Source organism: Lissotriton helveticus, chromosome 10 (assembly GCF_964261635.1).
Source record: "Lissotriton helveticus chromosome 10, aLisHel1.1, whole genome shotgun sequence".
In the NCBI taxonomy this organism is placed as follows: domain Eukaryota; kingdom Metazoa; phylum Chordata; class Amphibia; order Caudata; family Salamandridae; genus Lissotriton; species Lissotriton helveticus.
The window spans coordinates 936469182-936487736 of NC_136071.1; the positions used below are offsets into that span (position 1 = coordinate 936469182).

General features: G+C 41.4%; 1 protein-coding gene across 2 annotated transcripts in view; it reads right to left on the bottom strand.

Moving 5' to 3' along the window:
• The window catches only part of LOC144785552 (peroxisomal carnitine O-octanoyltransferase-like), a 414661-nt gene that overhangs the window by 93028 nt on the left and 303078 nt on the right, over window positions 1-18555 (bottom strand). The window lies entirely within an intron of this gene.

Genomic DNA, 18555 nt, shown 5'->3' on the forward strand with positions numbered 1-18555 from the left:
GCTGACAATAAACAATCAATTCACAGCCAGTAAAGAAAATGGAAGAAAATCAAATCTCGATGGCCTTATGACACTGAAGTCTCTCAGCACAACTCACAGGCAGCTCCTCACATCAGCCTAAGCAAAGTACTTTACCAACACCATCAATGTAGCCACCAACGGAAGCAGAATGCTCAAGACAATCAAGCACAGCATTAACACCGTGCCAAACCAACAGCACATCATAAACACCAAGCGTGCTTCATCTCTTATGCCCACATCTTCCCGTAGAGTTCGAGAGGGTCAGCCTTCAAATCCCTTTCTCTCACAGACCTTGCTGACATATTCAACTCCCTCAGAGTCACTTCTTATGAAGATTATGCCTTTCTGTCATCTTTCATCAATGCTCCCTCACCCCTACTCACCACTGTCAATGTCTGCCTTACTAAAGGCATGTTACCAAAAGCACCGATAACAGGCCAAATCCTCCCAATCCTAAAGAAACCAACACTAGACCCAGATGACCTCGCCAACTACCACCCATTACTTACCTAACATTCATTGGCAAGATTATTGAAGAGGTAGTCCATGTTCAGCTCCAAGATTACAATAATGCTAACCATCTCATGTATAATCAACAGTCTGGCTTCTAATCCCAATGCAGCACAGAGACCACTACTCTACATATCATAGACAAAGCCCTCCTGACCACAGATTAAGGTGACTCCTGCCTCCTCACATTGCTGGACCACTCCGTTGCCTTTGATACATTTGACAATACTATTCAAGTAATTTTGGAGTCTTGAATAGGATTCATCAACAATGTCCTTCAGTGACTCTCCTCCTACCTTTTCTACATCACTCTGTTCACATGGGCACCTGCAGGCGTCAAAAATTTCACTATCACCAACAGAGTCCCCCAGGGTTTCATATTGTCCTGTAATCTTCAACTCTACATGGAGTCCCTCGGTGTTCTACTCATAGATAACAGCATAGAGACTCCCCAATATGCAAATAATAATCAATGCTACTTGAAAGTTTGTGCTTCAGACATTCAACTTCTGAAACACCATATCCCATCCGTCAGAGCTGTATGTTTAGTGCCTACCCGAAGCTCAACTCAACTCAATCAAGAAATAATTACTGTTATGTGCCAAGAACAACAAACAAGAAATAGTAAAAATCTGTCTCAGTGACATGAACCTTAACATCTTCAAACCCAAACGTTTACCGAATTCCAAGTCACTCGGATTCATCCTGGACAGCAACCTTGCCCTCAAGGAACACAATGCAAAAACACAAAGACAGCTTGATATTAGCTCTCTCTTCTAAAGAAAATAAAATAGTTTCTTCCTGAAAGTGACTTCAGAACTGTGTTCTAGCCCTCATACTAGTGTATCTGTATGGTGGTAATGTTCTGCTTAACTGGCTCACAAATTCTACACTAGCACTCTTTATGGCACTCTACAAACCACAGTATGTCTCATCCAAGGCCTGAAAAAATATTGTCACATGACCACATCCTAAATAAACTCCATTGGCTCCCCTTGCCAGTCAGCACCATCTTTAAACCCGGCTGTATCATTTACAAAGACATAACAACCAGAACAACAAGTGTAAAAACGAAAAGAACAAGGCAGCATACCTTTAATATTTATGCAACCAGGTTCTATAACAACATTCCCATGTCCATCAGGACCATGGTAATGCTGCTCCAATTTAGGAAACAGTTAACAGCATATCTGTTTAAACACTACATCGAACTGCATTAAACTTCCAAAAATCAGCTACCTCTCCTATCACTTCCTGGCTCTATGCTTGTCTTTGACCTTGTGCAGCACTCTGCTGACTTTTGGCTAAATTTGGGATATAGAAATACCACATGCATACAATACATGAAAACATTAGCACTTGTAAGTTTTGTTCCAATGTCAATCAATCATTGAATGCAATGTTACCCCTGGCTTTGGCCTGTGAGACAAGTTGTGCTACGCTAATGAATGATGGGCAGAATTGACCAAGATTCTGCAACAAATTAATGTAACAAATAAACAATTAATTTATTTGTCTGGGGGTGTGTGTGAGAGGAAATAGATGACATAAAACAAAATACCAGGAATGACTATGTCACTCTAGGAGAGAAGGGGGGTTTTCTTCAAGATGTTTCAAATTTTGAGTCCCTAGTATTAAATGTGTGTAATATTGTAGAATCAATAAGGACCATTTTCTGGCATTAGATGATATAGCTGATGGGGGCGTGGCTTAGCGGCTATTAAAGATGGCGGCAGGAGCTCCGTCTCAGCCGTGAGGTATTTTTCATCACATAACTACAATCTCATCACCAGACTGCTGCTTTTAACTTCCATATGAACCGGAATACTCCTGGAATACGACAACTTTCACAGGTAACAGCTTAATGGGCTCTTTATCATCTTCACTGAATTGAATGCTTTCCGGTCTGAAGCTCCAGCTGTGCCTGCCATCTTTTCTCCACATATGAGGTATTTTTAAACTGCGCACACAATGTTACAAAATAATAATCAAACCTGCAGACAAGGGGGGAGGCATAGTGATCCTCAAGAAGAAAGGGTATGACCAACAGTGCCTTGCCCTCTTGTCCGATACGAAATTCTATAGAAGGATTCTGATTGACCCAACACCTAGACTGCAAAATACCATTGCTATGTTGATATATGAGGCAGAAATAAATGATTGGATCTCCAAGAAAGAAGCGGACTATTTAACAACAAAAGAACCAAGAACACCGTTCTTTTTTTCGCTCCCGAAGACCCACAAGAACAGATCCCCACCACCAGGACGCCCGATAGTTTCGGGAATTGGTTCAATATTAGAACCATTATCCAAATTTGCTGATGAATTCCTGAAGCCTCTGGTCCAAAAAACTCCCACCTATTTAAAGGATACCCGAGATCTCCTCACCCAACTGTCTGGCAAGAGCTTTGATTCTGACACCATGCTACTCGTAGGGCTTGACGTAGAGTCCCTCTATACTAGCCTTCCACAAAAGGAAACTTTACAAATGTTAGAGGATGTATTATTTATGGGGGACTGGACCTACCGAACCCTGAGACATTTTGTATTGGAATGCTGCCGACTTGCCCTGATGGAGAACTATTTTGAATACAATGGGGACATGTTTTTGCAATGCCATGGAACTTCCATGGGCAGTGCTTTTGCTCCATCAGTAGCGGGTCTTTATGTGAGCCAGTTTGAAAGTAATTTTGTACTTAACGACACCAATCCTTTTGTTTCCAGTATTTTATACTGGAAACGATACATAGATGACATCTTAATGATCTGGCAAACTAACAATGACCTCAACGTATTTATTGAATGGCTCAATGGCAGAGACGAATGGTTAAAGTTTACATTCACCTCAAATAATAAAACTCTGGACTTCCTTGATCTAACAATCTTCATTGAAGGAGGAATGATGGAAACTAAAACATATACAAAACCTACAGCGAAAAACAGCCTCCTGTCCTATAAAAGCTATCGCCCTAAACCTCTAAGGGACAACTTATCATACAGCCAGTTTCTGAGACTTAAAAGAAATTGCAGCAAAGAAAGTGACTATAAGTTGCAAGCACAGGAACTGAGTCGGAAACTGAAAGAGAGGGATTATTCACCAACGACAATATCCAAATGTCGCAAAAGAGCCAAACACAAACCGCGGGAGTGTCTCCTCCAAACAAACACAAAAGAGCCTATTCCTGACCTAGTGACATGCATCACCACATTCTGTCCAGCGACATATGATATCCAAAAATTGGTCAACAAAAATTGGCGAATCCTATCGACGGGGAAATTCAACTGGCCTAAACCCAGATTTGCCAACAAGCGTACAAAAAACCTCAAAGATCTGCTAGTACATACACGTCCAGTAAAGAGTAATAAACCTTCACAGACAAGAAATCCAGAAATGGTCACTGGCCATCATCCGTGTGGTACATGCATAGTGTGTAAACTAACATCGATGTCAAAAACTTTACAGCTTACAGAGTCCTTGAACTGGACACAACAGCAGCATACTAACTGCAATTCTACACATGTAGTTTATATGATATGGTGCCCTTGTGAAAAAAAAGTATATAGGCATGACCTGTAGAAAAATAAAAACGAGGATTGGAGAACACAAAAGTAACATCAGATTGAAGAAAAACACCACAAAATTGTGTTCCCATTTCATTGAAGTTGGCCACAACGCTGAAGATTTAAGATGGACAGTACTGGAAATGCTCACAGACAAAACCATGAATGCGGAGAAGATCCTTTTTGAAAGGGAACAAAGATGGGTGAACCGCCTACAGACCCACTTAACCGGATTGAATGATAATATACCGTGGCACCAATTTGCGTAAATAACATTAGAGACAGTGAATTTGACTTGTACACTCATTTTTCATTGTATTTCATCATAGTAATAGATATGAACCATTGAAGTCCCCAGATATGGGACCTATTACTACACCTACTCTAGCCACACGGGACATCTAGGGATTTTGACCACTGAGGTTATCTACCTCTAAACGCTGACAGTATAACACCATCTGTACAGCTATACTGCATTACCGTCAGCTACATCATGCTTAATGCCCGACCACCTTTACTGTGCTTACATGAGCATCAGGCGAGTCTGACATTTTGCAGCATCACCTGGAATCATAACATTCACCATGCTTGTTCACCTTTACTACGCCAACAAGAATGTATGTAAATCTTAATAATCGCTGCACACATAAGGCTGTATTGAATATATACATGGCTGTATTCTTGACGTTCTCTACCATGGACAATATAAGACTTAAACATCGCTGCCATGTATTTTTAATTTCATACTAACAACAGCGAGAGATAATAGGTTAATTATTTTGCCTAATACTCGGTCTGTTTTCACGATTTAAAAACGTTTTTTTCGCTGGATAATGCGACTTTAAAAGTAAATAGCCAATAAAGCTCTTAAGTTTTGAAGCCATACACGAACCTAAGAAGTCCCCCTTTCTATTTCTATCTTTACGATTTCAAAAAGGAAGAGGAAACAGTCTCCGACGTCTAGGGGCAGAGCCAGCACAAGGCGCGGAGACTGTTCCTCGTGCGGGTAAGTTTGCCGAGAGAGAAGACACACAGCGGTTTGCCATAGAGTGGTAAGATTGTCACCATTTTACTTTCTTACCCTCTCCAGCTCAGGACCAGAGAGTCCTACAGCACCCTGTTGAAGTGCGGAGTTTGCTGTAAATAGGTAAAAACTAAGCGCCCTATTTGTACTGTGTTTTTTATGCACCGGTAGGGGGGCATACTTTAGAAAACCACTAGCACAACACATGTACAGCATTTGCTTTCTTAATATTGAGACTGTTTTTTCACCAAAATTACAAGCTGTTGAAGTGCGGAGTTTGCTGTAAATAGGTAAAAACTAAGCGCCCTATTTGTACTGTGTTTTTTATGCACCGGTAGGGGGGCATACTTTAGAAAACCACTTGCACAACACATGTACAGCATTTGCTTTCTTAATATTGAGACTGTTTTTTCACCAAAATTACAAGCAGGAGAGTACGAACTATGACTGAATATCCGCAGTAACTAGCGCGCTTTTAATCCATCGAAACTGCAGGCTTTAGAGAGATGTTGGACGCACGATATAACGATTGCCAAAAAAACACACTCTTTTTCTTAACTACACATAGACTTACCATTGGAGACAAAATTACCCGATCCAGCGCGTCACATACTACCGCAAATATAGAGCTTTGAGAGACGCTGGACGTACTACACACAGGCTGATTAATAACATTTGCCTTACAGTACACAGCCTTACCTTCTGCCTAACAGTACATAATCTCACCTTTTGACATTAAAGATGGAGAATATAATTGTTTACACTAGAACATCTATTAAGATCAGGGCTTCTGCAACGAATCGTTTTTTGCTTCTTGAGAGTGGCACGGTCCTTTGTAGTCTTTTATGGGACTGCTCTTCTGAATGTAGTGCACTATTATTGGCACATTTTTTCTTAAATATCTCAAGTAGAGATGTATATATAGTGCTGAATGTGCACCCCCACACAAAAATGTATATTTGTTTCTTCTGTTTCTCTCATTACAGGAAACTTGAGCATTCTAGAAACTGAGTGTATAGTATAACACTACTGGGTACTTCAAAAGTTGTGTAAGTAACTAACCTGTTGTTCGTTCTGTTTGTCCTGACGAATGCTCCGTAGACCCGGCTTGGCGGAATGGAGCAGAAACATGTCGACTTTGTCAATTAAGTGTTATAAAGAGATCCAGTAACACTATCTCCAGTTATACCCACCCATTTTTTAACTACAAAACCTCACCTTTTACATTAAAGCTTACTCACGGTGGAGTTTTGCTTTTTAAACATCAGTCTCTAATCTACCTTGGGGTTGCCTCCCTATCTCTGGACACTACTACCAACTCCAGAGGTTGCCTCAGGATGAGGCTGGCATACAGCACAAATTTGGACACCCAATGATAATGCCATAACACGTATGTGGGGCGGATAAACTATATATACCGCACTATTTACATAGCGTTTATGAGGGTGATTCGAGACTACCTATGGTTGAGTAGTTACAAGTGTCCATTCTCTCTTTTTTGATTACAAGGTTATCAAATACACCACATGTGTGGATGGATGGATGGATGGGTTTTTATATAGCGCAATATCACCGCCAGGTCTCAAAGCGCTTTGCATTGGGAACCCGTCCTAGTTTTTCCCTGTGAGATAGCCCCTACTGGGTATCCCCAAGGTGAAAGCCAGGCATCCCGCCGCAGGGGGCCGTTGTGGAGATTAAGCAAGCTATTGCCCAGAGTTGCAGAGTGTGAACCTGTGATTCGAGTAGGCACCGAAGCGAGAATTACCGAAGCGAGAATTACCGAGTCCGTGGACATTTTGGGCTCAAGACCCTGCCGCGTCGGGAATTGAACCCTGGTCCCTGGCCTGATCTCAGCGTCCGGGTCTGCCTCCTCTAACCAGTGAGCCACACTTCTCCTAGTGTCAGGTCCTGCACTGGCTTGTGGAGGACCGAAATAGATGCCTCTAACATAGAGGCGTAACTGCAAACACAACAATGATGGACAGAATGTGGATCAATGTCACACATTCACCCCAGTCAAAAGATCTGGGCCCAAATCCATCGTTTTTCCACTCCACACCACCCTGGGTTAGACAATGGCGATATGCAAATCAGCGCTGACCCTGTTGCCCCATGGGAACAGTCCAGTCCGAACTACAAAAGCCATGTCCTTCCCAGAACGGAAACAAGCATCCGAGGACCGGCCCGGTTTCGAGGTAACACCTCTCATCAGCCCGGCTAGTTGCAGTTGGTATGTGTTCTTTGGGTCCACACTTTATTCTGTTCGTTCGAGGTCCAGGGTTTTTGTGTGTGACGTCAGGTGGCAGATACTGCAATTGGAACAAGGCTAATGCCCTGTTATTTTAGGTAGCCCCCAAACTTACGTAACAGATGGAAATCCTCTTGCTGCACTCTCTTTGGCGCATGTATTAACTAGAGTGTCTCGTAGACTACGGCCTCGTTTGAATGAGAACAGTGGTTTTTCCCAATTTCTATTGTTACTGTTAATAATGCGCCAGTGTTTGTTGATAGTTTTTTTCACGGCGTTGAACGCTGAGCTATAGGTCGTGACACATGTCAAAGGGATTTCACTATGTACCTTAGGGGTCTCCTCAAGTAGTGCTTCCCTTGGTTGGTTCCTTGCTCTTTTGTAGCCTTTTGTCAGGACCGTTGCAGGATAACCCCGGTCTTTCAGATTTGCTGTTAGCTCATTAGACTGTTGCCGAAAGTCCTCCAAGTGGGTACAATTTCTCCTCAACCTGCGAAATTGCCCATAAGGGAGATTATCTCGTAAAGCTCTCGGATGGAAGCTGGTGAACTCCAGCAGGTTGTTCCTGGTTGTGGGCATATAGTCTGTTTTAGTAGCAAAGTAGCCATTCTGTTTGGATATTATCACATCCAGGAAAATGACCTCATGTTTATCAGCTGTGTGAGTAAACTTAAGATTACGGTCTAAGGTGTTAATCCACAGAAAGAAGTCCTGAGCCTTGCCAGACCACCAGCACGTCGTCGTTATATCTCTTCCAGAGACCTACGGAAGAGATAAAGGGGTTGTTGACGTCTTGGATGTACTTGTGTTCAAAGTCATGGACATATAGCCCAGCCACACTAGGGGCAAAGGTGCTGCCCATGGAAGTGGACTAGAGGAATAGATTCCCCTTGAATTCAAAAAAGCTCTTTGTCAAGGCCAGGGTTGCGCATTTCAAAATGAACTCCTTGGGTGTGTTATATTCCCAAACAGTGGTGTTGAGAGCTTCACCCAGGACCATGATGGTATCGGCCTGGGGAATGCTCGTATAGAGACTCTCGATGTCCAAAGTAACCAGTATGGTTTGTTCCATATCACATTGTAAGTTGTTGAAAAGATGCAAAAGACATTTAGTGTCTTTCAAATACATTGGAGTCTGTTGGACTAATGGTTCGAGAAAGTGATCTCAAAGAGGGAGCCAATGCCTGAGACAATGGGGCAGCCCGGCAGGGGTATCTTGCCTTTGTGTATTTTGGGCAACCTATAAAAATACGGTATGATGCCCTCTCCCTCCGTCAGGAAGGCTGCCTTGTTCTTTGAAATGTGGCCTTTTGTTTCTGCATCCTCAACCAGGTCAATAATGGCTCTCTTTAAGTCTGCCGAGGGATCATGCATCAGTAGTTGATAATTCTTAGTGTCACCCAATAGTCGAAGGCATTCATGCTCATAGTCTGTGGTATTCAGAATCACGACAGCCCCACCCTTATCCGCTGGTTTAATCGTAATCAAGGGGTTGCTATGCAATTTATCAAGGGCCTGAAACTCAGTGGCAGTCATGTTTTTGAAGACGGTTAGCACCTCCAGATTTTCAGTCTCAGTAAAACGGACTGTTCAAAGGCAGTAATCTCTGCTGGTATTGTGTAGGGGGGTGTGTGAAGGAGGATTTTACTCTTAAAGTGTGTCTGTCTCCCTCCCTTCGAATAAACCCTTCAACTTCAGTTTTCTAAAAAAAATTGACAGCTCGCAGTGTAGGCGGAACTTGTCAAAACGAGCAGTAGGGACAAAGCCTAGGCCCTTCTCCAGAACCCTGGTCTTATTGTCTGTTAGAATCGTATTCGATAGATTAATGATCAGACTCCTTGTGCACTCGTGCCCGCTTGTGGTTGTTTGCTCCAAGTGTGATTGCCCACTGGGTCGTCTTGTTCCCAACGCACCTGTGTTTGCTCTCTCCTTTTGCCTCTTCCCCTCGGGCATCTCTCTAAAAAAGGCGGGCCTTAGAAGTTCGACTGGTGTAAGGGGGAAGGTGCAAAACCCGGGTTACAACCCATCGGCGGCATCTGTGGGTGTTGGAAGTGCATAGGATGTATGCCTCCCCCTCATTGCATTGGATATTGAGGTCACAGAGGTTGCTGTAAAAAGGGGCGAGATCTCCCTCTAAAGCCTCCCCTTTGTCTCTGCTTGTATCTGGCATTGCTGGAGCCGCTACTGTTTGATGAGTTGTCGTCTGAACTTCCCGTGTTAGAGTTAGGCTTATTGAGTGGTGTGTAGGCCGGGTCTGAATAAGGATAGACTTTAGTGAAGGCAAATTTCTTCAGATCATTTTGGAATTGGGCCACTTTGGTTTGGGTGAGGTTATCTTTATATTCATTGATATCTTTATTGATGTCTTCCAAACGCTTTTTGTAGCCGGTTAATGTAGCTTTAAAATGCGTTTTGGTTTGTGTTATTTCCACCATTATGGTTTCTGATAGTCTGACAGCTGTCTTAATTATTAGAACGAGCCAGTCACGTTTACAATGCTACGCAATAATGGCCCATTCTTTTCTAAAGAGTGCATCTTCATGGAAAATCCTTGGTGCATTAGTAACAAGAAGACCTTTCGGAGCTGTATTAGTCCTCAGATATTCCGTCAGGATTGTCCCATGTAGGATCGTACGTATTCTGTTCTTTTTTAGCTCTGATAATTGGTCCCACTCATTCGTGTGGGTGACCTCCTGTGATATAGAGGGGTCAGCAAACAGAGACGGGCGTGCTAAGATAGGATCCACCTCAGACTCTGAAAATGTTCTGCCCAGATTAGCCATGTTGAAACCTGAGATCGTAAAGACGGGTTAGTCAACAAATGTGCTAACTCTCTCCCTTCAAAACGGAAGGGAAAGGAAGGAGAACTCTCACAGCTGTGCGCTGCTAAGTATACGTGTAACAACAAGAGAGGAAGGGAACGTATTAGATAACTTGCCCCTGTGTTTTGGGTTGCGTTATGTCGGTATGACTACACGGAAAGTAAAGTTGAGAATATGCAAACATCGTAGCAACATCAGATGTGGTCGAATAACTACCAAACTGAGCGAGCACTTTTTACAAAGTAACCACACCAACAATGATATGCGGTGGACAGTTATTGAACAGGTGGACACCAAAAAGAATACCCAAAAAATTCTTTTTTAGAAAGAGCAAAGGTGGTTGTACTGCCTTGGCACAAGCCTGCATGGCCTGAATGATAACATTCCCTGGGCTACTGTGATACAGAACTAATCCCCTGACATATGTATGCATATCAGTTTTCTGTCCACACATTTTGTTGTGTATCACACATATTGTTGTGTATCATTCTTTTGAGCCTGTTGTTCCCTTTGGTGTTGGGATCATCGTTTCACTCTGTTATATCGTCATGCCTTTTTTGACATGACTTTATTCCCCGGACTACCTTTAATTTCCTGACTACCATAAGGTTGGATGTATATTCCATTGATTATGTATAGCGGTCTACTGCCCCCAGTTCTTAGGCATACATCGCTTTTACATTTAAACAATGATAGCGCATTAACTTCCTGGCGCTTTCAACATTGACATTGTCTCTTGACTTCCAAGATGGCATCTCTGTACTGATTGTATTGTATTCTGGCAATAATTTTTATCTGTTCTTTAGCGTGACATATCCTTCAACACTATTTACTGTGGTTGCTATAACCACGTGCACCTCGCTATGTTTAGTCGACTCCGATTGGTGTGCCGTCTTTCCACGCTTTATCTCGGTCCATGATTGGCATTGATGCAGTCATGTGGCTGCGCCCTCCCCTAAGCCTCTGGCAGTGATGCTTGATGATACCCTCCGCACCAACCACGCCCACCACGCGTTCGAAGGCGGCGGCGTTTTCTCAACCTCCTCGCCTTTATTAACTCCGATAACCGCAAGTAAGACGGTTTTCGGGGTCCGGCAAGTGAGGGTTGACGCAGGTACCAAGCAGGTGCCTAGGAAGCAGGGCGTCAGTACGGCGATTGTCAGATGAGTACCTTGTTGCATTGCTTCCTACTCACACTTCCTTTATTTTATAGGGTGTGCCTTTTCGCTACCGTCCCCCTCCCGAGATCCATGGTGCTCCGATTGTTAGCACCTACTGTAAGGATGTTTTAATATTTCTTTTACGTCGTTCTTCTGCCCAACAGCACTAGGCAGCTTGGCTGACCGTTCTCCATTGTTAGCACGTGTTAGCTATAAGCATTAGATGGGCATATCAACACCATTTGCCCGCATTTTGACTATAGCCACGCCATTATTCTTGTGAAGGGGCGCAAGTCCTTTCAACTTCACGGGGTTAATGTTAATCCTGTATGTGCACGAGTTCACTCATTATTACACTTGTGTGTTCGATATGACTATAATGCACACCCCAAGAGCACTCCAGCATGTTGTTTTTAACCTTGACAACCGATATGGATATACCTAATTTACCTTGTCTTTCTCTGTGTCCTATCTGTTGTTTGTCAATTTGTCTGTTTTATAGAGTAAACTCGGTTCCACTCCAAAGTGACTGAATCCACATATAGTGTTTTTTAAAACAAAGTCGCTTTCAACACTAGTAACCCCATGCTAGGGTGGGCCTTAGCGCGCCCATTTCACCGGGGTTCCTCACTACACTTTATTTCACTGGTCCTGACGAATGCCTGATTAACTACTCTGACATAGGCAGAAACATGTTGACCACACAGCAGGGATAAAACTGGACTTTTGATTTTGGTCCTTTATCCTACACTTCTGTTTTTACTTATGTCCTATTGGCAAAACTAATAAATGTCTTTTTTGACACGATTGAGACATTTTTAACTCACTTCATTCACACTTCACGTATCACAAAAACCAGCTCTGCAGTAACCTGGCGTTGCAGCACACTAGGGTGGCACTCAGCCACTCCTGGTGGGGCCCGATGATGAAGCATGTCACCAACTAGGTTGGTGAGTGAGGGCTTTCTGAACAACCTAATGTGGTTTCTCTCACAGTTTACCCTTATCGTGAGTGTCGCTACATGCTTGCTCTTTCTCTAGTTTTTATTGGTATTTCGCTCCTCTGTTGTTTTTTTGATTTCTCTCGAGGGGAGTAGGAATGTGTGTTCCGTTCCCTTCCTCTCTTGTTGTTACAAGTATTTTCTGAAGCAGCCTTGTGTGACTTTGTTAACTACATTTTAACTGCAGCTCATTTGTAGATAATTTCCTATACAGCTTCCCTTTTTTTATCATTTATATGTATGTATGGAGAAAACACGAAATTTAAAATTATACACCCCTGATATGACACACTCTCAGCATACAGTGGATACTAAAAACTATTTTTCTGTACTGGCATCCAATATGGAACATCCTGATATGGTATCACAAGATTCTCATTCGTCCTCCTCCTCCTGCGCCGCTACAATTTCTTCTTAGCAACCCTCTATAGTACCGAATATAGCTCCGCTAACAGCAAACAAAATGCCCCAAAAAGATCCTCCATCACCTGTTAAATCTATTTCCTCTGTCTCTATCGAGGTCCTCCTAGATGAGATCCACGCCTTGAAGCCCTACATGGAGGAAACTAATGCAAAGCTTCAGTGACTAGACGACAAATTGTCTCTGATGGAAAATAGAGTTGCGAACGTAGAACATTAGATGCTTTCTATTCATGATACTGCTCAAGTTATTACACACCTCAAAGTGGAAGTGTAATTTCTTGAGAAAAGTACTGAAGATTTAGAAAATCACAATAGGGGTAATAATCTTTGCATTTATGGTCTTGCCAAGGAAACGGGGTGTTCCCAATCTATTTCCTATTTCCAAAATGTTCTCCCAAAAAATGTGCAAATATCTGAATCCAGTAAGCTTAACATACAATGTGCTCATAGACTTGGTCATCAATCTCAACATGCTTCCACATCACAAAAGCTATGGGGTGTCATAATATTTTTTCTGGAATACCAGGCTCTTCTCACACTTATCAAGGAAACCCATTATATTTTGTTTAAGATCTGGCTAAAGCTACAGCAGACAGACAGAAGAAATTTCTAGAAATGCGACCTGCATTACGTTCCCTTGGAGCCAGATTTGATCTTTTCCATCCGTGCTTCTTTAAAGTAACTAACAAAACAACAACGTACGAAGATCCCTCCATGCTGCAGAAATGTATTGTAAACTGTAAAATGGAAATAATGGACACTTCTAAGTACTCTTTCACTTGAAGGCTTTTAATAACTTTCTTTTTATGTTTCACATGCTTGTTGCTATATTTTTTAACATCTAGGTTAACTTACTGTTTAACTTCATGTTTTATTAGTCTTTTAAAGGTTACATTTTTGTATAAGATAATAATGTATATGTTTTTCTTCACTTCACTTCACCTTTTTGTGTCATGTCCAACAAATCCTCCAATTTGTATACCCACATCTATGGTTTGAATGCCTACCCTCCTGCTGCCTCCAAAAATCGGTAGTTGTCATCTTCCCTTTTGTGGTCACACCACTTCCAATTATTTTGTCCTGTTATTTGGTATTTCTTTTGTCTTATTTTGTTTCTGTCAAGATCCTTATTTCTTTTAACCTTTTTATGTTTTCTTTTCTTTATCTGCATTTCCTTTTCTTTCCTTCTATTTTCATACTCTCTCCTATGTTTTCTCTCTTCTATATGTCATATTCATTATCTTGCTCCTTCTCTTTCAATGTGTTATTGTCTTTTATATTTCTCTGTTTGCTAAGAAATGCATGTTTTAATTTTTACTCAAATAAACAATGAATTTCATTGTTATTATTCAAGACTCCACGCGTTATTACTTGAAATGTAAAAGGGTCAGGTTCACCTATTAAACGACAACGAGTTCTTACCCATTTAGCCAAATTAAATGCTGATATTGCTTTTTTACAGGAAACTCATGTTACTGAATTGGAGATCAAAAGCCTTCTTAGACATTGGTTGGGATATGCATTTTCCTCACCAGGCAACAGGAAACGTAATGGAGTTGTAATTCTGTGTACAAAATCTTTGGCGGTTACCTTGTTATAACAAAAATCATATCAAGAAGTTGGTGGCTTCTTCTCGTTAGAATTAAACAAAATACCAATATCTGGTTTTAATATTTATGCACCCACACATCCAGATAAAACATGTTGACCCCCCAATTACACCCAAACTGATGTCTATTTCTGATGACTACTTGGGTTTTGGTGAGGATTGCAATCTGGTAAAGAATCCTTTTTTAGATTGCTCGTCCAAGTCTTTTTATGTCTCTTCCTACATTCACAAACAATTCACTACATCCATCTAACAAATATCCCTTTTGATTCCTGTAGAATTTGCAACCCGTTTACAAGAATAGACTTTTTTCTCATTTGTACATTTTTTTTAATCTAGGATCAATCACCTTTTTGTTTCTAAACCCTTATCTCAACACTGAGATAGGCATCATTTTAATTTCTGATCATGCACCGGTAATTGTAGATATATACCTCCTTCCCCATCTTCCCCAAAGTTAGATGTTGATGCTTTAATACTTCTCTTTTAGTGGGTGCCTCTTTCCCACAATTTGTGATACTTTTATAATAGAATGTTTTGCTTTGAATGAGTCTCCTGACTTATCATTTCCAATTATTTGGGGTGCATCAAAGCTGCTTGTAGAGATTTTATCATTACTTATGTTTCCACCAACAAAAAAAATAAACTAAAAAAAAAAGCACTGGATTTAATGAAACATATTAAACCCTTAGAACAATCCTACTTCATATCAAAATCTAAGACTTGTTGATAATTTTATTAAGGCCAAATTTGATCTCAATATACTCTCCACAGAAGAGGTGATTCAGTATCTCTTTTTAGAAACAATGATATCCTTAATGAATATTCCAAATTCTATCAAAATTTTTAAACACCAGAACTACATCCTCTACAATCTGATATGAACTTTTATCTTACTTCTATCCGTAAGGAATTCAATTTATCTACTGATTTTTCTTCCTCTTTATTTTGATATCACAACTTATGATATTCATACTGCCATTAACTCTATTAAAAAAGGTAATGGGCATGATGGTTTTCCTATTCGATTCTCCCTTCATTTGTCTAAGCAATTAATCTCTAAATTACACTGATTAGTTACTTTCTTTACTTCTTTCAATTCTGCTAACTAGGACATTCCAAGAAGCCTTAATATGCATTATACCAAAAGATAATAAGTTAAAAATTATTGACCTATTTCCTTAGTTAATTCTGGAATTTTGCCAAGATTCTGGTGTTATGCCTTAATCCTCTCCTCCCCAATGTAATTGGTCATGAGCAACTGGTTTTGTTAAAGGTAGAAAACTATCTGATAATACCAGGCTTTTCTTAGACATTCTGAGTATATATAAAGCTTATATACATTATTTAGCAGCCATTTCCTTGGATGCTGAGAAAGCTTTCGATCGGAAACACTGGAAATTTGTATACTCTACACTTTCATAGTTAGGTTTTGGGGAAAAGTTAATTAACTTAGTCTCTCTTTTATATTCTTCCCCTTCTGTATCTATATTTGTCAGTGGCCTAATCTCCTCTCCTTTTCTTTTACACAGATGTGCATGACAAGGCTATCCCCCATTTCCTCTTCTTTTTATTCTAACTCAAACCCTTTCTATCTAAAATTCATCAAAATAGTGCCATACAAGTTTTCAAATTTTCAGTCTACGCTGATGATATTGTTTTATAGATGGCCTCTTCTGAGTCTTCTTTACAAGTCGTTTTTAATGCAGTTTACACTTCTGCCTCGCTTTTAAGTAATATACTTAATTTTGACAAATGTGAAATCCTTCCACTTATCAAATGGTGCATCAAGCACGATTTCCTCCTTTCAGAATTTCTTTGAAGCCAGACAAAAAATAAATATTTAGGCTTTTGGTTCACTGCTTCTATAAAAGACACCATATCACTCAGCTCTACTACTTTGCTATCTACATTATCTAACCATACTTCACAGTGGAATCCGCTATTTCCCTCCTGGTGGAGTAGGTTAGATTCAATAAAGATGATGTGAGTCTCCAACATTCTTTTCTATCTTTCGGCAATTACAATTAACTTTCCAGCGTCTACCTACATTTTTTTATTTTATTCTCATTGCATTCTTAAGGAATAATAAAAAGCATTGCATAAGGTTGTTCAAATTACAAAGGAAAAAGCAGGAAGAGGGAGTTCATTTTCCTAATTTTTGATCTTATCAAAATGCTTTCTTTTTAAAAGAGTCAATGTATTTTCAAGATGGCCCAACCACAATCCAATCTCCCTTCTGGTCAGAATTAAAGTTATCTTTTTTTCAACCTTTCTCCTTTGCAGAATTTGTATCCTTTAGTCAACGCGTCTATTGTGTTGGACATGGCACTTTTTGCAGGGTCATCCCAGAACTTTTTGCCTTCCTCCTATATTGTTTGTGACCTGTTTTTGTTGGTTTTATGACTCTGGGCACTTTACCACTGCTGATCAGTGCTAAAGTGCATATTCTCTCTGTGTAAATTGTGTTCATGGATTGGTGATTTCATGATTGGCATATTTGATTTACTAGTCAGACCCTAGTACAGTGCACTGTTTGTGCCTAGGGCCTGTAAATTAAATGCTGCTAGTGGGCTTGCAGCACTGATTGTGCCACACAGAGAAGCAGCCTGTAAGATGTAACTCTGGTCTGCCATTGCAGAGCCTGTGTGCAGTCTGGGACAGCCATGTCGACTCGGCAAGTGCACACACTTGCCAGTCCCTAACCTTCCCTTTTCTTACATGGTAGTCACCCCTAAGGTAGGCCCAAGGTACCCCTGTGGGCAGGGTGCATTGTATGTGAAAGGTAGGACATGCCATGGTGTGTGTGGCATTTCCTGATGGTGAATTACAGCCAATTTCGTTTTTCGCTATTGCAAGGCTACCTGCTCCCATAGGATAGAATGGGGAGTTTGTTTATAACATCTTATAAACATATCTGCCCCTGGGAATAAGTTAGAAAAATAAAATTTCATTTGCCTGAACTCAGAATGTTAAAATGCATATTTTAGTGAGGGTGATTTTTACATTCTATGTTTGAAAATACCACTTCCCTGGTAGTAAGGAACCGATGCCTCACATTCCCTGCGGCCCGTTTTGTTTGTTTGCGTGACGCATCCCCGGTACTTTGTGTGAAAGGTGTCGCATCTGTAATTTGCTTTGTACTGAACTATTTCTACCACCTGAAAGTCATATTTTATTACTGTATTGTGGATTTTTGTCGTTTGGTCTTCTTTTGATTTAGATAAAGATTTTTTTTTTTTACTGATGGGGTGTCCATTTGTAGTGTTTTCACTGCATAACTGTATGTGTTCATAAATGCTTTACACACTGCCTCTGAGGTAAGCCTGTCTGCTCGTGCCCAGCTACCGAGGGTGTGAGCAGGGGTTATTTTAGAAGTGTATCCCCCTTACACTGACTAGAAGCAAGGGTCCCTATTTGGACAAAGGTACCTACTTCTGCCAACTAGAGACTGAGAGAGCTTGATGAAGAGCTCAAGAGGGCTGAGGCCAAGAGGGCCTTAACCCAAGAAGAAAAAATGTGTGTAGCTCAGGAGGTGAGCTTGGCTGGGTTGGAGGTGAAGTCCAGCTCAGATGGTGGCAACAACATTGTGTTATCTAGTGCTGAGGGAGCAGTACACACACCCAGAGATGTTGCACCGGACTTGAAGGAGGGTGGTAACATACACCAGGGGGTTCAAGGATATGAGGTAGCTCCAGTGGTGCGCAGTGTCCCTGAAGTGGATTGGGGACTGTCACAGGGGTTGATAGTCCTAGTGGTGGGCAGGACACTCCACAGACTCTAGATGAGAGGTGCAGGGAGAGGAGTTCCCCATGGTAGAAGTCCTGGTGTGTGAGTGTGGAGACTGCCCAGAAGAGTGTGGGGTGAGTGACAGAAACAGTCCGATGCTGTCTTACCAATCTCAGGAGAGTGGTGTGGGGCACTTGCGAGAGGCACTGGATAGAGAGGCAGAGGGTAGCTTGGTTAACACCTGTGTGGGGCTGTGTGATTCCATTGTTGAAGAGCCTATTTTAAGTCCCTGTTTTCCAGAGCTATGCCAACACCTGGAGGAGTGTGAGTTCTCTGACCCCAGGGAGCCCGTACCGGAGGCAGGCCTTTTAGTGGATTCCACAGGGTCTGAAGAAGCATTTGGGTGTGATCCTGATGGAGGTGGCTCAGCTATTTCCCAAACGAGGGT